This window comes from Carettochelys insculpta, chromosome 2 (genome assembly GCF_033958435.1).
Source record: "Carettochelys insculpta isolate YL-2023 chromosome 2, ASM3395843v1, whole genome shotgun sequence".
Classification (NCBI taxonomy): domain Eukaryota; kingdom Metazoa; phylum Chordata; order Testudines; family Carettochelyidae; genus Carettochelys; species Carettochelys insculpta.
Window position 1 is genome coordinate 114,318,930 of NC_134138.1, and position 21,195 is coordinate 114,340,124.

General features: G+C 44.8%; 1 protein-coding gene and 1 long non-coding RNA gene across 3 annotated transcripts in view; one reads left to right on the forward strand and one right to left on the reverse strand.

Annotated features, from left to right (window-relative positions):
* LOC142009463 (uncharacterized) overlaps positions 1-21,195 on the forward strand; it is a 99,788-nt gene that overhangs the window by 72,402 nt on the left and 6,191 nt on the right. For both annotated transcript variants that reach the window (XR_012644476.1, XR_012644475.1), the window contains exon 3: positions 18,240-18,293. This is a non-coding gene — a long non-coding RNA (uncharacterized LOC142009463). The remainder of the gene's footprint in view (positions 1-18,239; positions 18,294-21,195) is intronic.
* PARD6G (par-6 family cell polarity regulator gamma) overlaps positions 1-21,195 on the reverse strand; it is a 108,183-nt gene that overhangs the window by 59,552 nt on the left and 27,436 nt on the right. The window lies entirely within an intron of this gene.

A 21,195-nucleotide genomic window follows, 5' to 3' on the forward strand; every position in this document is an offset into this window, starting at 1 on the left:
AAATCTCGTGGGTCCACGGCCAGCCCCCCCTGGGATGCTTGAGTCTCCGTCCCCGATCGCGATTGCCCTCGGGGGTACGAGGTAATATGTGGGGATCTCCCCCTGGTAGATTGCCGATGGTGTCCATGCCCCACGTGGAAGGGACGACCATGGTAGTATAGGCACTGTTCCTGGGAAGGTGACCTTGACCATTCCCTTTGCACGTACCCTGTGTGTCTGGGAGAGGGGGATTGTCGAGACACTGGAGAGAGCGATTTTGCATAATAGTCCAGCGATTCAAATCCCAGGAAGGGCGAGGGGGGTGCCAGCCATGGGGAGGCTGATTGCAGGAAAGGAGAAGGGGGCTCCGGGTAGGCTAGGGGGGGCCCCTGCCTTCTGGTTGGAGTCTGCAACATGAGCGGAGGGCTGTGAGAGAAGAGCTCCACAGCCCTGTCTGGAGAGGGGCTGCAATGCCTCCTCTTGTGTGCAGCCTTCCCCCTCCCTTGAGGAGGTAACTCCGCCCCCTGATGGGCGGGGGATCCCGGCCCCGTCGGCACCGTGCTAGGCACGCTCGAGGGCGGTGCCACACGTGCGGAGTCCTTGTGCGCCTGCAGGCTACGTGCCTGCGCTCCCTGCACCGCCGGTTCCCCGGGGATCGGTGCCGCTGTCTGCGGTGCCGCTGGTACCGGCGCTTGCTTAGCCGCCGCCCTGCCTGCGGTGCGGGGCGGCTGGCTGATCATCGGAGGCTGAGCCGCTTCCACGTGGCTCTCCGTGCCGCCGCCGATCAGCTGTTGCTGCGGCTGGGGGCTGCTCGCTCCTCCCGTCCCGCTCACTGTTACTGCCGGCAGGGATCGGGTTGGAGAAACTTTCCTCCGTTTTTGCGCAGATGGAGTGAGGGAGGCAGCTTTCCTTCTAAGGGCCCCGGAGGGTCCCTCCTGCTGCGGCCGCTCCGGCACGTCTGGCTGGAGGGCCTTGTCAAGAAGCAGCAGTTTAATTCTCATCTCCCTGTCTCTCCGTGCTCTGGTCGTTAACTTTGCACAGAAGGCGCATTTTTGTGCCACATGGGACTCCCCCAGGCACCTTATGCATAGACTGTGCCCATCGGACACTGGCATCGCCTCTCGGCAGGACTCACATTTTTTAAAGCCTGAGGCGGACATTGTTGGTGAGTCTTTGAGTTGCTTGTGGGTACTTAGCACTTCTTTGTGCTGTTTCCCCGTCCGATGGCCTGCCTCCGCAGGAGGGCTGATGGCCCTAGCTCCCGGCCTCCGGCGCTGGTTACTGGGACTGGCTTGAGCTGTCCCTCCGTAGCTTGTTTGTTTTTTTTTTTTTTTTTTGCAAAATAACAACCGGTTACTTATGGTAACCTAAGAACTGAAAAACTTTAAAGAGAAAAACAAATAAAGTCGTTGAATACGCTATGTGGCTTTAGCCTAGTCGGATTCCGTCTGCAGCCGACGGCGGTTGAGAGGAACTGGCGGGGACCGGATCGCGCACATGGCCAGGAGCGCGCCAGGGAGCGGCGCGTACCGGCGCATGCGCGGTCCGGCAGAAACTGCTTGGAAGATCCGATCTGCGGCGCCGGCCAAGCCGTCACCTATGGTGGAGCACCCACGGGGACACTCGAAGAAGAACTGCCCAGTCAGGGTCGATCATCCCAAGTTTGATTACATGTGGCCAGTGGGGACGCACAGAATCGAACTATCGGGGGTGGACAGTTGACCCCTGTATTCCTCAATTTCACGAGTAGTAAAGGAAGAAAATGGGACAGTTTCCCTCGTTGACTTTCCTCAGTGAGGGCAGCCTAGTAAGTCAATCGTAGATAAGTCTATTCCAGCTACACAGTTGCCATAGCTGGAATTGCATATCTATGATCAGCTTTAAGGTTCCTCGTTGAATAGGCTGAGTGGACCCTCAACCTATTCAATGAGGATGACCACCTCCCTTGCTTTAGAAAGCAGTCTGTGCGAGGATGAGGGAAGAAGGTGACGGTGAAAGGTTATTTACAAGAAAGGTGCTGAAAACAACCCCTCCCGCCCCAGGAGATAAGACTCTCCTTACCCAAAGGGGAAGTACAGCACAGTGAGCTCTGCCCTGACATGGAAGTGCCATCTCTAACTGGGATATTTACTTCGCCTCTATCTCAACCACGCCATGGTTTGTGTGCTGAGGCTGCAATATTTGTACCAGTGGTTTTTTTGCAAGATGACATCTAGCACTGGTATCAGTTGCTGAACAGGCATATACACCTATCCCTCAATTTGTGAGCATAATTAGTTCCATAAAAACTTATGGTGGAAATTCATAAATTGAAAATGAAATTTCCATTCAATTTCATTGTAAACTATTCTGACTGGTTCCCGACTCAAGAAAAAAAAAAAATCACCAAATATTTTTCTCGCATATGTTACAATACCATACAATCATAAAAAATAACTGCTACCTTACTGCTTTTTTATAACATTTGTTACCACTAGACAGTTCTCAGATAACTGCGAAGAACGTGGTGTTGATACGAATTCCATGGAATCATCTGTATCATCATCAGAAACTGCTCTTTAGTGACTTCATCCTCCTTAATTGGGGTTTTACCTTCAGCTTTTGAGGTTCAGGATCAGCTGACAGTCATGAGGGTTTAGGAGGAGGTGTTGAGGTTGAGGGTTAAAAAAATGATAGAACTGAAGTTTGTACTGCAGCTCTCTTTTTCCTGTTGTACAACTCCTGATAGCATCAGATGACTTCATAAATTTGTCGCTTGCTTGCTGAACTCTTGTTTTAACTTTGGGTCATCATTAAGAACTTGTGTAGCTGCCACCAATACACTGAACACTGTGTTTTAGTGTCCAGCATTTTTTGTGATTCATCCAATTCTTCTTCCTCCTTTTATGAAAACCCTTCTCCATCCAGCTGAATTAATTCTTCATTAGTCAATTCTTCACTGTGTGACAATAACAGGTCTTCAACAGCATCTGTGTCTACCTCATTAAATCCTGCTTGAGTTTCCAGTTGCATGATAGAATTTGAGTATCTTTCACTTCACCCTCAAAACCATGGAAATTATTAACATATTTTGGCAGCAGCTTTTTCCAAACACCATTCAGGATACTTCGAGTAATTTTATTTCATGCAATTGTGTTATTTTCTATAGCCATCTTGACGCTGTAGTTCTTCCAAAACTGCTTAATGGTTGCTTTGTCTTCTCCATCTGAGGGAGATACTAGATACCTCATCACCAGTTGCAACTAGTAAGCTTTAAATGCATCTATAATACCTTGATCCATTGGCTGAAGGATGGAAGTGGTACTGGGGACCAAAAACACTACTCTCATGTTATCACTATAGTCTTCAACATTGACATGGTGACTTGGGAGCATTTTCGAGGATCAGCAGACATTTATTATCCAGATTATTTTCAGCACAATATTTAGAGATGAATGATCAAGGCAGCTTGTTATGTAATCCGCAAAAACCTGCTTTGTCACCCATGCCTTTTGATAAGAATGCCAGATCAGAGCTATTGATGCCTTGTTTAAACCTGCAAGCACCCTCACATTTTCAGAATGATAAACAAGGAGAGGCTTAAATTTTCACATCGCCTTCCAAATTTCCACTAAGTCATAATGTCAGTCAAGCCCTCTGAGGCCTTGAAACCTGTTGCTTTTGTTTCAGCCCTTGAAATAAAGGTTCGAGAAGGCACTCTCTCCCGAAAAGCCCCATTTCGTCAACCTTAAAGATTTGTTTTGGAGAATATCCACCTTTATCAATTATTTGCTGCAATGCAGCTGAGAAAATGTTAGCTGCCTGAATATCAGCAGATGCTGCTTTAAATCGCTGAAACCAACTGTGACTTGCTTTGAATGTTGCTTCGGTGGCCCCAACTTCCTCAGCTTTCTTCTTCAGGTCCTCAAACAAAGGCAAGGCTTTCTCCCTTATGATGAGGAAGCTCAAACGCATGTTGTGTTCATGATGGCTGTTGATCCAATGTATTAAAAGTCTTTCAAGTTTATACATTACTGTATCCCTTGACTTTGTTATTTGATGCAACTTTTAGCTTCACCAACATATGTTTCTCCCATTTCTTTTATCTTTCCTTTCTGCACGAAGATTGTATGCACTGTGGATGCCAGCAAGTTCATTGCCAAATGTGTTTTATGCTTGCTGGCCCTTTTTAGTTCTTTTAACAACTTCAAGTGTAGTAGCCATGGATATTGCTTCCCTTGGTTTCTTGGCCTCAGTGCCAGCTCCTGAAGAAATCTTCATGTCTAGGACCCATGACGATGACAAATAAAAGATTAATATCACTCCCAGGCAAGATGACACGAATGCAACAAAGCGCGCAAAACAACTGGGAAGGGCTGGGTGGCTGAAGGAAATGAGTCAGCTTTGCACTGCATTCTGTTGTATTCTTCCGCATTTGTTACTTATGAAGTGGAGGCTTGGAACAGGTTGGTGGTTCTTTGTAGAGAAAATGTTAATAAATTGAAAAATAGTTGTAAATTTACATAATTTGTAGGAAAATTCATAAATCGAAAGTTTGTAAATCGAGGGATAGGTACATATGGCAGTAAGTTTTAGTAACTGCTAATGTAAGCTGGACTTGAACCAACCATGGGGACAACCTGCAGCCCTCTGAGGTTGTGTGTGGCTCACAAGACATTTTGTTTACCATTGCCCACGCACAGGGCTGTCAGATTCTGCTTGTCTTTGCATAATTTTTCTTCTACTGCGATTACTAAAGTGACACACTTAAAAAGCAAGGGCATGTGCAGTGAAGCACATGCTGATTGCCCACAACATTGTGATAGCCATGCACTCCCTTGACATCCAATAGAAGCACGGTGCTAGGGTTCAAAAGGCACATCCCACAAAGTCGAGGTATGCAAGCTCAGTGAGCAAAACTACCCTATCTGGGAGACCATCTTGGTTACAACAATCTCTCAGCTGACTGAGATGAGGAGAGCCACTTATACAGCCCATTCGCTAGCTTAGGTTATCCCACACTGGTCTAGAAGTACAGAGTTCTATACATCCTTACTGACCCCCTTTCAAAAGGAAAATTAGAGGAAAGGCAGGGTGAGAGAGAATCACAGCTTTTGAACAAAGCCCGTCATTCCGTCCCTCATCTGCTGTGGGAAGCAAATAAACCAGACTGGCGAGACTGACAAGTAAAGCTACCTACCTACACATTGCATGATGCTCACCAGGCATTGACCAACAGGGTATGAAGAACAACTGAGTGGATCCAGAACTGCACTGGAACATGGGGAATAATATTTCCCTAAACTTCCAGGTTCTGGGAGGCTAAAACCCCAAAATGACTGAATCCGAAGTACTCACTGTACACTGAAATATGCAGAGAGGGGTGTTCTAAATCTAACTGGATTACTCTTTGCACTAAACATTTCACCTCAAATATTTGTGTATATTCCAACAACCATCTTTGCCATTATACACATTGCACAGATTTCACAGCTTACCTCCAGCACAGTATGGATTGCAAAGTCTTCAAAGGGACACACCAGCCAAATTATTTCTGCAGACTATCCAGTGATTCACCTCTGCAGGTGGATGCTGCTTACAACATGCTGCTGAACATGTTCTACATCCATGATCCATGCACTGTGTCTCTAAACACCTAATTGTTCTTTCCCCTCTGAGTTCACTTCTGCCCTCAGCCCACACCGCTCACTGGTTTTCTTATTGGCTTTCAGCTGTGCTTTCATGTTTTGCTCCCCTCCCCTGGTTATTTCCTCTGCCTGCTTCCCCACTGAATATCTGATGCTGCTGGGGGAGAGAACACGTTTCCTCAAAGGTGGCTCTGCGAGGCAGGGATACGGGTTCTTGTAGCTGAGCTGCCCGTTGCCAGAGCAAAGGCACAGGGCTTGCTTCACTCAGCTGCTCCCCTGTGCCTCATACACCTGTACTCGGAGCTGTGGTTGTGGCCCACCTGGATAACGGATTGTGCTCAAGGAGGGGAGCTGGGTTTCATGGAGGTGCCAAGCCATTTTACCCACAGCAGCATGTTTGCAAGAGGGAAGAATCGAAGTGGATTCACAGTCATGCAGCTTTTCTCGTGGCTGATGCTCCTCTTTCTGCATTCCCCCGACTTGCCTGGCAAACACCAGAATGGGAAACCTTGGCTCAAACTCTTCCCTCCACCCAGGGTTCCTGCTAATTTTTTTATGCATGGGCAGAATAAGTTTCGTTATGTGCACCAAGGCATATGCAGATTTGCCCTATCAGTAGAAACACAAGCTGCCCGTTGGGGGGTGGCTGTGGGCACTCTGCTAATCAGCTGGACAGCACCTGAATCTTCCCTCGACAGATGCCCAAGTACTCAGCTTATAGCAAACATTGCTCCCATATTTCAGTTCCAGACCTCAGGGGCTCTCTGACTGTGGTCCAAGACCTTGCAGAAGTGTCATTACAGTGCAGTCCACCAGCCAGCCCCTACTCCATGGCATGAGCCCTTTAATGAAACACATGTTCAAGGAAGTAGCAGACTAGCTGAGAATGGGGTCTGATGTTAATCAGGTAGCTACCTCCATAACGTGGTAAAACCCAGCTTTTTAGATGACTTGTGGGTGGTGGGCATTCAAGTCGGGAGAGAGGCAAGTGTGCTGTGGCAAAGGGAAGACATTTGAGTCTACGGACAAACAAGGGCAGGAAGACACCTGCGGGAAACGCTTTCAAAAAAGGTGAAGGAACTGTTCTGCGACTGGCAAAGCTCCCTGGCCCAAAGGGAACTGGACAGGAACCAAAATATGAAGATCTGTTGGTTTCCAGCAAAGGGAAATACGATTTGAAGCTGCCTAGTGCCCAAAAAACTCATTTTCAACAGAAAAAGATATCCTGCTAGATAGCTTTGTGGCAAAGCAGAACTTGGTTGAATGGTCACAAGATAGTGGACTCCAGCCCTCAAGTTCAGCACAGTGTGGCTCAGCAACTTTCATCCAAGAAGCAGAGGAGGTCAGCTTGTTAGTGGATGGAGCTTTGAAGTCTGACACCCCTCAGAAATGCATCTCTGCAAGAATGGTTCTTCTGCCCCAGTCACCATTAAAAAGCAAGTGCAGAATGAATCTGAATGTAGGTGTTCCCTGTAAGCTGTGTACTTAGGTGGCCATGCAGGAAAAATTCAGGTGCTGCCCAGGTGATTAGCACTGTGTCCCCAGCCAAGAGCATGTGCTTCTACAAGTGGTGCATATCTGCATAGACCTCGAGGCACATAAAACGTATCCTATGGATGGAAAAAGTTAGAGGAAACACGGTCTCCGTGCAACACCAGCCTGCAGGCTGAAGGTCACCAATCTCTCACATGACAAAGCTTCACAGAGCATAGCTGCAAACACACCCTTCTTATTAATGACAATTTTTAAAACTTTAAGAACTCCCCTCCCTGCAAACATACAAATTTTAAAAAAAAAAATTAAGAAAAAATACAAATAAAAGCAAAGCGAAATTTGGCTCATGTTCAACAATAGTCCACATAATTAGAAGAACTTAAAATTTAGATAGGACAGCTTAAAGCCAAGCCACGTTCAGTGGCATACCAAATATAGATCAACATGTCACTGATGGCATTTCATTGTTTCTTGTTAATTTGAGTAACAAGAGATATATAATCACTGCCTCACTGTAGTGCTTGATTCAGGGTACATCTATACTTACTAGAAGACTGATTTAGTCAGGGTCATTCTTCCAAGGTGTGATTTAGCACACCTAGGGAAGGACATGCTAAATCGAACCGTCGGGGCTTAACAGTCTGCCCTAGTACTCCTCATTCTTGTGGGGAGCAATGGAGGTCAACAGCAGAGTTTCTCCAGACAACCTCCCTCTGTGTGGGCAGCCTGATAAATCAATCTTCAATACGCCAGTTCTAGCTATGCAATTGTCATAGCTGGAATTTCACTTCTAAGAACACTTTCAGGTCTAGTGTAGGCCTGCCTTCAGTGCGTTTAAAAACAACAACACGCATCTAGCAATCTCTCATCTCTTCCCCGCACTCCGGTCCCTCTGACCATGATGCTTTACACACAAGCGGAGTTTAGGCAATGGTGATGCTGTCAGCAGTTTTCCCCTTTATGTGGCATACTGCACCTAAGCCAAGCATTCAAATTTGCTTCCACTACCGACGCCATCTGGTCACAAACCACCGCACCACACCTTGAACTGCCAAGCTAACATCTTTGCGCTGTCGAAACTTGGGCTCCCACTTTTGCTATAGTGGGCAGAGCATGGCTAATGGTGGTGGTGCAACAGCGGGAAGCTGGAAGGAAACCTCACCTTTCGTTAAGGCCTGAAAAGTAGACTTACAGTAAATTCTTTCATAACCAGCAGCCCCAGGTCTGGGAGGTTGCTGGGTATTCAAATATTCTGCATAATAGAGCAATGTAACTAGCAGTGCAGAACACTAAAGAAAAACAAGATTAGATTTTAACAAACAAACAAAAATGTATGCAGAGTACTTCACTTATCAATAACAATTGTATTGTACACTGTAAACTTATACTGTATTTATTTGTATTTACTTTCACAATACTGTACTTAAAGAAAATGTAACTAAAATTTACTTATGGTTAAAATGCCGGTTATTTGAGATTTCCAGATGACAGAATGCCGGCTATGAAAGATGTGATCTTATCTTGATAACTTTCCACTTTGCCACCACCATTTTGTTCTGTGTACTGCTCTAACACAGAGGAAGTCCTTCTGCTGACCTGGGAGTACATGGAAAGCATTTCATGCCAACAGCAGCATTTCGGTGCAATGAGAATGCCATCTGTTTCCTCTGAGCTCGACAGTGTGTTTAACAATGTTCTCCAGAACTCTGAGATGAGTAAGCATGCTGTCTGCTCAACCTGCAGCCCAGCTGTTCCGTCTCCTTACATGAATGCTTTGTAGTGGGCTCGCCTCATATTTAGGATGTGCCTGTGGAGGGGTTCCAATCTTAAATGTGTCACAAGATCAAAATTTAGAAGCATTTTGGGGATGATGGGACATGAAAAGCTGTTTCAGCGTGCTCTCTCACAGACGGACAGACTCTTCTGGAAAAAACCCCCACAAACAATTGTGTTTCTTTCTATGCTAACAGAGTCAGCTCCAAAATCATAGGGACGAGGTGGTGATTAACTCAGACTGACCATGGCGGTAATAGTTTCTTGTTATCAGAAGAGGACAATTAAACAACATACAGAGAGAAAAGAAAGGAAACCCTGCTTCATCCTTCACAACAAGGAACAAAAGAGGGGAGCATCATAAGGAGGCACTGCTTAGAGCTTTTCTTCTTGATCAGATCACCAGACAGGTTGCGATGACGTCTATACGTTTCTTTTAATGGAAGTATTTTATGGACCTCAGATTTGATGGGAGTCTGTAGGTGGTGAGGTTGCAAGATTCCCCCCCCACACACACAAACACTGTTCAGTCTTAAAATAAAGCTGCATTGTTGCCTTTGTGATGTAGTTTCTTTGGGGGTGAAGCTGTTGCAGGCAGCAAAAAGAGAGTGCTCTCTGCCTAAACCTTTCGAGCCAATTCTTGACTTTCAGTTGTACCCTGAAAACTGGCCATAGGTGTTTGGGCTAAGACTGCCCACATACTATGGTTATTTTATCCAGTTTGTGACCAAATCTGTTCAATCACTGACATCTATAGTATAAAAGAGACAAGATGTATTCAAGAAAAAAACCCAGATTCCATGTCCCTGATTTCTTCTCCAAAAGAAACTGATTTGCAAGGCTTGAAATCTGCTACAACTTAGCAAAGAGGCAGCAGTATAGTAATTCAAACTGCTATACTGGAATTCATTTAACAGTGAGCCCAGATCCGGCAACTTCCTGTACTGCTTGATATCAGCAGAGCTCAACATGGGCACAGCAGGTCAATGGCGCACAAGAAGTTTCAAGACTGGAGACTGTCTTTGTTTTATGGTTATGCAAATTCCTTCGTAGCCATTGAACAAAGGAAGCCCTAAACCTGCTCAAGGTTTGCATTTACAGAACTGCGCTTGTAGGAGCAAGTACCATCACAGCCCTCTCCTTAGTCTTGAAAGGTAAAATGCAACAATGAAGAACAAAACAGAGCTAGGGGTACTTCTGACTTGTGGATTACCTCTGCCTTCAGGAGCGAAAGGCAGAAGGGAACAAAAAATTGGAAACAGATTTCTTTAAGTTTCCTGTTTTTCTTATTTCGGCCCAAGTGTGATGATAGATACATTGAAGAGGTCACACTAAGCCAGCTGCCACACAAAATTATTAATTTCCTCACAAACAAGAAAAAGTCAGACTGATTGCCAGAGGTACATTTATTTACGCAAGGACAGACTAAGGGCAAAAACAGACAGACAATTATTTATTTCCAGTAATCACTACAGATTCAGAGCCCACTAGTACACATCTGCACAGGGTTTATGCTGATAATTAACTATGTAGGGAGAAACTTTAGGACATGAGCTTTTAGGTCCAATGAGCTGAGTTGATAAAGAGAGACTTCAGCTATGTCTGCACTAAGAAATAAATTTGAATTTATTAAAGCTGACTTTGTAACACTGGTTTTATAAAGTCAAAGTTGAGCATCCACACCTCCCTACAAAGCCAACAGTGTGTCCCCACTCAATTGCCAAAGTGCAACTGTCGCAACAGAGCAGTGTGAGAACCTATCCTGCAGTTCCCTCTGTCCTGTAGCATTCTGGGTTTATTTGCTGGTGACTTATGGGCAAAACACACCATGCAAGTGGTTGTGGGTGTGTTATGTCATCTTCCCACACTGCGTTCCCCTCATTCCTCTCCCTCTTAAAACAGACAGACTCTTTCAGAAGTCTCTTTCCCTGATGAGAGAAATTGTTTGAGTCATCTGCATTATGGACCTTTTAACCCAATGTGTCCACTGTCATCTTCCTAGATTGCACTCCCCTCCTGTGGTGGGCTTCTTGGCCTTTTCTAGAAGCACAACCCCCACAGCCCAGCATCCGCATGGTGTGGTGGGGACTGGCCCACCAACTGCATGGCAGCTAGGGGTGGGGGGCCAGCACTAGACCTGACTGCATGGTGCCTGTGGGAGAGCGCCCCACATACACGTAAAGCACAGAAAAGAAGTTTCTTGGCCTCTCCTGCTACATTCTGTGCAGGGAAGAAGCCTTCACCCCACGCAGGACAGAATGTGCCTCCCTGTTGTTCCACTGTCTGGTCTCAACAGCCAAACCACAACATGGGAGGCAGGGGAGGTGCTAGCCCACCAGCTGAACAGAGACCTGGCTGTCCTGATGGCTCCATGCTGGGGCTCTCTTCAATGGCTAGATGCGATCACCATGCTGATCACAAAAGGAGTGAATTTAAAATGCTGGACTTCCTGTTGTCTACCTCCTGCATGCATGGAGAGCAGGGGAAGTGAAAGCGGACAGAACATACATTGTGGGATACCTGTGGAACATCTCTGGAGGCCAATAAAAATCGATTTAAAGTGGTGCTGTTTCCTCACTAGATTTAAAGCGACCTTTTACATTTGAAATTGGCATTACATCACATTTGGTGATTGGCACAAAAACGTCAACCTTCGCACTCCTTAAATTTGAACTAATGGTATTCTCAGTGAAGAGAGTCACACTCTCTAAGTACCTTAAAATCAACTTTTTGTTCGAGTAGACATTACTTTCATGTGGTTACTCATGGGATTCAAGTTCAGCAAGAGACCAGATATGGAAAGTCTGGCTTTTCTGGTGAGCAACTTAGATCAAACCACCACTCACTGTAATTTGTTTTCTATTTGGTTTTACAAGTAATGTCCACTCAGAAACAGTGCTTGTATTAGAGCTAAACACTCCTGTTTGCATACTTCCCACAGCACAGCTTTTTACCTCATGACTGAAATGCACCCATCTTTGGAGCGGTACGTAAAGTTAAACTAGGCTGGGTAGGTTTCCTGTCAAGTAAAACTAAATCCAGTGGAAATTATAGGAGCAGTTTAGGTAAATTGGATGCAGGTACCTCAAGTTGCTAACAGCCCCAGTTTTATACTGATGCCCAAATTCACCTCTGAAGGAGATTATTCCAGCTGAACAGCATTCTGTGCATAAAGCCTGGCAAATCTGTGTCTATCTGCAATTGTGTGTGGGGATATCATCCACAGCTCATTTTGGCAGATGCAGGTAAAAGTTTTGTATGCACACAAGCGTCTACTGATGCAATCCTGCCAAAAGCTGCAATCTTAAGAGTCCTGAGGTGCCCACATTGTTTTGCAGTTTTGATTTAAAGGTGCAGGAAACTTTAAGATGAAATCTTATTTATGTAGAGTACAGTGGAAGCATTAGAAGCTTCCCTACACTGCCCAACCTCAATGCATTCATGGTGACAGAGAGAAACACCTCAGAGGTGCAACAATTCAGTCTCACAGTTCATTCAGTCCTTGACCTCCACTAAGACTACCTACCCAGGTGATGGCTTTTGGCAATACAAAAACCCGTCCGCCATCACCAAGGCCCATCTCTCTCTCACTCAATTTTCCATTACTACCAGCCTGCTTTAGTTCTGAGCTAGCAACTTAAAAGGGACTAACTATTCATTAACAGTACCCCATGGTAGCCTGTCTCTAAGGAGCAAACAAAGGCGGCAGGCAGCCCGCTATCCTGGAATCTGTCTTGACCAGGAACAGTCAATTCCCCCAGTAAGTGGGCTCTTCATAACCATCAGCTCGGTCACTGCTATTAGGGCTATGCTACTGGAACCCAAGCTAAACCTTCCCAGGGACACAGCTGGCTGAGCGAGACAGCCAGGACACCCTGCAGGGAACACCCTGGAAAAGGAGCTTTTGCTCAGTGTGGTGGCAAAGAGTTTCTATAACACAGCTGGTCAGCTTGGTTCAAAGCTACTTACAAGCAGCAGAAAGAGAGCACCAAAATGGAGAGGAGGAGGAGTTCAGAAGAGTAGGAAAGAGATACAGAGAAGATGGAGGGGTTGTCAACAGAAGGATGTGCCAGAAGTGCTCTTCGTGTTGATACACAAATTGTTGCAGGTTACTAAGAAAGTAACGTAGTAAATTGTAGTAAATGTAGTCATGTAATTTGTTAAAAGGGACAGAAAAGCAAGGACAACAACGAGGTTTTCTAGGTTAATGGCTTCCTTAGTATTCCTGATGGATTCTTTGGCACTCTAAACATAGCATAGAGAAAAAAACATTCAGCTGGCTTATCAAGAGCAGGGTCAAGAAACTGTTCCTTTTCCTCACAATACTTTTCCTTTTGGAACTAATGAAAAGGCACTCGACCTCTCTCAGTTATAACATTGAGGAACCTGTATTTACATCTGGAAAAATGAAATCCCTTCACAATAACGTAGGCAATTAAGGCCAGATACGCAGTAATGGAGTCAGTCATTCAAAATAAAAAACCCTATGTGTAAGCATAAATAAATACTAGTATTCGGTACCCAGTACAGCTAGGCCTCATTGAACATCAGTTGTTGGTTGCAGTTGTGTAGTGTGTCTATTAAGCTAGATTTCCTTCCAAATTCTGTTGAAGTTTAGCAGAGCACTGCTGCATGTAGCCAACCCCACACTCTGCTTCCCCCATCATGACAATAAGAGCTAAATAAAATTGGTGAGGGCGCCGAGAACCAATCTGGAATGCGTTAGGATTGATGTCTAGTGTTTTATTATGGTGTGTGTGCCATATTGCTTTCCATCTGTTGTCAAACAGGCAAAATAAAACTGTGAGAAGGAAGTAAATTCCTTATTTTGATTGCTGGGGAAAGGAAAAAATTAATAAAGTAAGAAGACCCCTCGATATTGGGATTTAGTATTATTAATATGGGTCCCCTGATACCGGAATTTAAAAGTGCGGAATAGTGGAATTTATTTGATGGATAGACCTTCCCCATCATCATCTGTTTTAAACGGACGATGTATTTCATGCAGTTACTTCACCACTTCAATTAAAAGGGGGAAAATGATCTGGCTTCAGGTTCCTCTCTCATCATTAATGCTTCTTTAAGCCTATACCACCACTGCATACATTTGTGCAGAAAGAGAGAGATAAAGAGGCAGAAAACTTGAGGTGTTAAGAAAACAAAAGAGGATTGTTTTCTCTTATGGGGGTGTGAGTTATCCACAGACATTTCAAAATTGACTCATGGCACTGTAGTTACAATTCCTCAATTCAAGATGCAAGAATTTCCATCATAAGCCAATTTTAAATGATATTTAAGTTTGATTTTTTCACATGAAATGCTACTTAAAGAAGTACACAGGTCTAGAATCACAGCTATAAATCTATCAAGTAGTATTTTGTAACACTGTTATGTGTAACGAAATCCTGGCTCACCGTAACATAATCCACTGAATTCTTTTGCATGTACAGATTAAGACAAGATTTTTACAAATGTTTATTTGAAAGTTTGGTAGAGGACAAGTTAGCTTCACAAATTTACCCCGTTCAGAGAGGTAATCTACTTTTATAACCGACCCTTAATTTCTTCCCCCACTTAGCCTTTTTATTGGAACCCTAAGTGCTGGAAAAAAGAATATAAACAAGAGCCTCCATTCTTTAAATTCTCTGTATGAAAACCACAAAATCCTTACATTTCAAAAGCAACAAGTTATTTCAGGAAGAAGGAGAGAACCAGCACTGCCCCAGCTCTGTTGTTCTACTCAACTCAGCCATGAGAACAGAGGCATCCCTAGCTATGCCAAAGACAAAATCCAAGGCTCACTGACTGTTTTGTCTCTATGCCTGACAAGTCTCAAAACCAGCATTCCATCTTATAGGGATTTAAAGCCAATGATTGTATATACTCCTTGTTTTTTTTTTTTTGTTTTGTTTTTTTTATACAAGAAATATAAAGGGCAAGGAGAGCTACTGTGACTTGTTGCCACATTTAAAAAGGAGCTTACACCCACATTACATTGATATTCAACAAATCATCATTCATCTGGTGGCACCTCTTTGCTCTTCAAGTGTTATTAGTAACACCACACCTGCCATCCTTGCTATGAGTAAGGAAAAGATGGGTGGGGGTGTTTTTTGTTTTTTTTTTTGAAAGCATGCTCATATTTAAATGAATGTTTTAAAACATGTGTGGAGACAAGGCAAATTATGATGTGTTAGCTAGTAAAGCACACCCTATGGAAGAGCTAGCTTTTCACTTCGATCAGGTACGTGTTGCAACATAATCTGCTCTGTATACAGTAGAGTTTTAAATAAACCTGCTCATGAACTTTAAAAATCTTTTCTAGTATAGACAGACACCAAGAGAAAGGCATATCTTCTCCACAGGAATATCCAGGCTCATTTATAACAGGTCACTTTTTGAAGTTAGGTCACAGTCATATTTTGGATTAACTCAGTATATTAACCATGGTGCTTAGATCTACAGCAGCCTCTCTCAATGGCTATGTCTACACTAGCATTCCTCTTCCGAAAGAGGCATGCAAATGAAGAAAATCCAAAATACAAATGAGGCACACATTTACATATGTGGCACCTCATTTACCTATTCTTTCGAAAGAAAAAAAGCAATATAGATGCGGATCTCTAAAGTAATCCCCATCTTCAAAAGAACCCTTCTTCCTCAAAACAATAGGAAGAGGGGTTCTTTCGAAGATGGGGATTACTTTCGAAAGCGCTGTATCTGCACTGCTTTTCTTCTTTCGAAAGAATATGCAAATGAGATGCGTTATGCAAATCTGTGCCTCATTTACATTTTTGATTCCCTTCACTTGCATTCCTCTTTCGGAAGAGGAATGCTAGTGGAGACATGGCCAACGTGTGGGTTGCTGGATGTGTTTAGGGAGGTTATAAATTCATGGCTGGCATTAGGGAGTGGCAAACGTGGCATCATGCCCAGGACCCCACAAAACTAAGTTACATCCTTCAGCCCTTGGAGGCGGAACTGGGGCTTGATGGTGTGGCTCAGGTTTCGCGGGCAGAGGGGGGTTATAATTCTATATGACTCCAAAAGGGGGTCACACCAGCACAGAAAAGGTTGAGCATTAGATCCTAGAGAGAATCATTGTGATTGAGGAATGAATGGAACAGAGTGAAAGGGCTGTTTTTGTCTGATTTGTTTTGTTTTTTTGTTCGTGGGTGGGGAGAAGAGTAAGGTTTTGTTTTAGCCACCAATTAAACAGCGTTCATAGAGATCAAGTATTGCAAGTGGGGCACAAAACAGCCTACAGCTAAAAGTCACTCAGCTGAGCTCCAGAACAGTCCCACTGCTCACCCTCGAGCTCATCCGTGTCTCAGCCATCGCACTAGTACCCAACACCAGTGCTCTACTCTGTCTCAAGCACACAGCACAAAGTCATTGGAAACACAGGAACTACCACTGGCTCATGTAACAAGTTAGCTTCATCCCCGATCATGCGAGGGACAGCAATTCAAGCACCTTTGTCTTGTGTAGAGGTCAGTTATGAAAAGAAGCTGCTCAGAGAGGAAGTCTGATGTGTGGTTAGCTTGCTCATGTGCTGAATAGCAACGTTTTTCATTGTGTTTATTAGTCCAGTGTTTCCCAAATGGCGTTCCGTGGAACCCCGAGGTTCAGCAAAGTGAAAAGTAAGGGTTCTGTGAGAAAATTCCATTACAACAGCCGACTCCTCTGCAACTTCCTGCCCTGCCACCACTGAAACTGAAGAACTAAACTGAATTGGTTTAACAGCCAGCAGGGTGGCAGGAGGGATCCAGCTGTTAAACACTCATCTGTTGAATTTAGTTCCATTATTTCAGCGGCAGCAGGGCAGGGAGCCACACAGAGCCCCTCACGCGCCCCTGTACCAAAGAGGCCACACCCCTCCCATGGGTATGGCTCGGCTCACGCCCACCAGTGGAACACCTCCATGGCAGCCTGCCTGCCACGGGGCTCACATAGCCGGCCCAGGTAGGCTCCACAACCAGCACCACAGATAGGTTAGTCCCAGGAGCCAGTTTGGGGTGGAGGTGGGTTAAGCCTGGGAACTGCGGGGAGGGTTTGCAGGATGTGGGGGGTAAAGCCTGGAGAAGTGGGCTGGGTTTGGAGGTTGAGGGGAGCAGATCCTGGGAATAGGGTTCGGAAAACTCATTCAAGTTTAAAAGAGTTCCATGGCCAAATAAAATTGGGGACCACTGTATTAATCCCGCCTACCACTGGGCACACTCACTATGCAGCAAAAAAATATCCAACCTAATTATACTAAGTTCTTTGCCTAAATGATCTTGTGTGGCAATGAGGTGCTACAAACTTGTTATGCACTGTATACAGATATGATGATCTTGCATTAATTCTAAGGGATGGAGAATCCACCACCTCTCTAGGCAATGCATTCCAGTGCTTCACCGCCACCCGCTTCAGAGCTCCCCTTCAGGACGTTCAAGGCTGCTATTAAATCACCCCTCAGTCTTCCCTTCTGTAAATTAAATAAGCCCAAATCCCTCAACCTCTCCTCATAGGTCTTGTGCTCCAGCACATTAATCATTTTTGTTTCCCTCCACTGAATCTGCTCCAGTATATCCACGCCCTTTTTATACTAGGGGGCCCCACACTGGACACAATATTCCAGATGTGGCTAAACCAGTGCCAAAGAGAGGGGAATAACAACTTCTCTAGGTCTGCTCGAAATGCTCCTCCTAATGCACCCTAATATGCCATTAGCCTTCTTGGCTATAAGGGCACACTGCTCACTCATATCCAGCCTCTCATCAGCTGTAATCCCCAGGTCCTTTTCTGCTGCACTGCTATTTTGCCAGTCAGTCCCTAGCCTGTAATAATGCTTGGGATGCTTCTGTCCCAGATGCAGGACTCTGCACTTCTCCTTGTTGAGCCTCAAATTTCTTTTGGCCCAATCCTTCAATTTATCTAGGTCACTCTGGATTCTCTCTCTACCCTCCAATGTACCTACCTTTCCCCCTAGCTTTGTGTCATCTGCAAACTTGCTGAGGGTGCAATCTAGTCCCTCATCCAGGTCATTAATAAAGATGTTGAACAACACCGGCCCCAAAACCAAGCCTTGTGGCACTTCACTTGAAACCCACCACCAACCAGATATTGACCACTACCCGGTGGGCCCTATTAACCTTACAATCCATGTATCCAATCCATACTTCCTTAACTTATGGGCAAGAATGTTGTGGGAGAGTGTATCAAAGGCTTTGCTAAAGTCAAGGTATATCACACATCCATTTACTTCCCCATGTCCACAGAGTCAGTTACTTCATCATAGAACCTAAAATCAGATTGGTCAAGCATGACCTGCCCTTGGTCAATGCATGTTGACTACTCTTGATCACTTTCTCCTTTTCCCAGTGCACCAAAATGGACTCCTTGAGGATCCTCTCCACGATTCTTCAAGGGACTGAGGTAAGGCTGGCTGGTCTATAGTTCCATGGATTGTCCTTTTCTTTTTTAAAGATGGGCACCACATTTGCGTTCTTCCAATAACCTGGGACCTCTCCTGATCTCAAAGAGTTTTCAAAGATAACAGCCAAAGGCTCTGCAATGACATCTGGTGATGCCCTCAGTACACTTGGATGCATTAAATCTGGACCCACGGATTTGCATGCATCTTGCTTTTCTAAAGAGCTCTTTGCCCATTCTTCCTCCACGAGGGCTGCCCACCTCCTTCCCATACTGCATTGCCTAGTGTCATAGGGAGGGAGCTGACCTTGTCTGTGAAGACTGAAGCAAAAAAAACTTTGAGTACTTCAGCTCTTCCTACATCATCTGTCACCAGGTTAACTAACTCATCCAGTAACAGCCCCACACCTTCCCTGATAACCCTCTTATTGTTAACATACCTATAGAAATCCTTCTTGTTGCCCTTCACATGCCTTGCTAGCTGCAGTTCCAATTGTGCTTTCACTTTCCTGATTACCCCCAGCATTCCCAGCATTCTCCAGCCATATCTTTCTACTCCTCTTTAGTTGTCTGTCCAAGTTTTCACTTCTTATATGCATCCTTTTTAATTTCCCTGGTAAGCCAAGCTGGTTGCCTACCATATTTGCTTTTTTTACTGCACATCAGGATGGTTTGTTCCTGTGCTTTCAATAAGACTTCTATAAAATACTGCTAGTTCTCCTGAACTCCTTTCCCTTTCATATTAGCTTCCCAAGGGATCCTGCCCATCAGTTCTCTCAGGGAGCCAAAGTCTGCTCTTCTGAAATCAAGGGTCTGTATTTCAGCTGCTGCTATCCCAACAGCACTCTGTGTCCTTCATTACACCATGAGGACCCTTATAAAGGAAATCACCTGTTTGCTCACCGCTCTGAAGTGGATCCATTTAAATTGCCAAAGCCATTAAGCTACTGATGCTGGAGGAGTTCTGAAGTTGACTGGGGTCACTCAGATTTCTGGGGAATCATCAACAGGACCAGAGATATTTCTCCCCTTGAATTGCCCCTATTATATCCAATCTGCCAAGCTAAATAACAGCTTGCATAGCTAGTAGTATGTTTCAATATTGTTTGCTGTTTCAAAGTAAAGTCCTACTGTCTAACATATGGGGCTCAACAGCCAATCATCATTGCTGGAGATTATCTGCTTAAAACATGAAAGACTTAAAAAAAAACAAAAAAAAAACCCACCACCTCCAGGACTGTAGTCAGTCCCGGCTTACTTCCTATTAGCTTTCTTGTGTTACAAATCCAGGGATCACGCTAATGCAAAAATTTTAAAACACAGGACTTTACTGTCAGGCACAACACAAATGACTAACAGAGGGTATCCAATAACTTTTGTTACAACACACAGACAGCTGTTTAACACATTTTACTGTGTGCAGTTGGGGAAATGGAAGATCCTGAACTTCATGTTAAATCAAGCCAACAATTCTAGACCAAACCAAAAGCCTACTGAAGTCAAAAGAAGATACTCATTGACTTCAGTGGACCTTGCGTTAGACCTTGAGTCTTCAAACTAGCTAGCTCCAGGACATCCTGCTCTAGAATAGCTCCAATTCAGCAGTGACACCAGGGACTCCTTAGCACTTCTCCTCTTACGGAGCACCTGAGGAGAAAATGACTCTGTAGGAAAGTTATTTCAACTTCAAGATGAGACTGGAACTGGTGCTAGGTAGGCTTTCTGCATGCCACCCAGGCCTCCCCACCCAACCCCTATCTGAAAACCATTTTGTGCAGGCGAATGAACAGAAAGAAACAGGTGTTCCCACTACCACACATCGGTCTGCTTTACTTCTTGATCACTGGGATCGGGAAAGATCTGACCACTCGTGCTCAGCTACCCACATAATCCCAAGTACCTCTGCTGAGTGGAATTGAATACTCCACTAGTATAACAGGAGAATTAGGTCAAAAGTGCACTACATTAACTTTGTTTTCTTAGGCCATTTCTACACAGGCCACTTTCTTCGAAAGTGGCATGGTAATACACAGCCTGAAATATGCTAATGAGGCACAGATGCAAATTTCCCACGCCTCATGAGCATATGGTCACATGATTTGGAGTCCAGAAGACCACCCTTCTGGACTCCAAAACGCTGTGTAGAAGCGCGGCTCCCGGGGAGGTCTTCTAGAAGGAAGTCCTTCTTCCGGAGGCCCCTTCTTCCCGAAACGAAAGTCCTACTGTCCTTCCCGAAACGGGAAGAAGGGGCCTCCGGAAGAAGGACTTCCCTCCAAAAGACCCCGCCCCCCCGGGAGCCGCGCTTCTACACGGTATTTTGGAGTCCAGAAGGGTGGTCTTCTGGACTCCAAATCGCATGACCATATGCTAATGAGACGTGGGAAATTTACACCCGCACTTCATTTGCATATTTCAGGCCAAATATTACCATGCCACTTTCGAAGAAAGCGGCCTATGTAGAAACAGCCTTAGTGTCTTGACTAAATAGATCATTCCTCTACTCCCATGTTTATTTTATATACTGTTTGTTCCAAGGATATACTTAGTGGGTGGATGATGCAGTAGTTTGCACTGCGTTTCCTGTTTAGAGTTTATAATGGTAAATTATTAGGGTAAGCAAACCATAGTGTATACGGAATGTGAGTTTTCATCTCCCTAGCTCTAGTTACCTGCCAACACACTCATTCAATTCCTATGCTCTACTCGAAAAAAGGAAGAGTTTAGAGTGAGGCACTGAATTTATAACAGAGTCAGTCCATAACTGCAGCTTCTTATTTATGGCACTATGCCAGTTTTATTTGGCTGCAGTTTAGGGTAACCATGCAACTTGTTCTAGTTTGAATATGTTAGACAACCGTACCAAGCCCTTTGCTGGGGCTGCTGCATCCCCATTGGAATGCAAAAG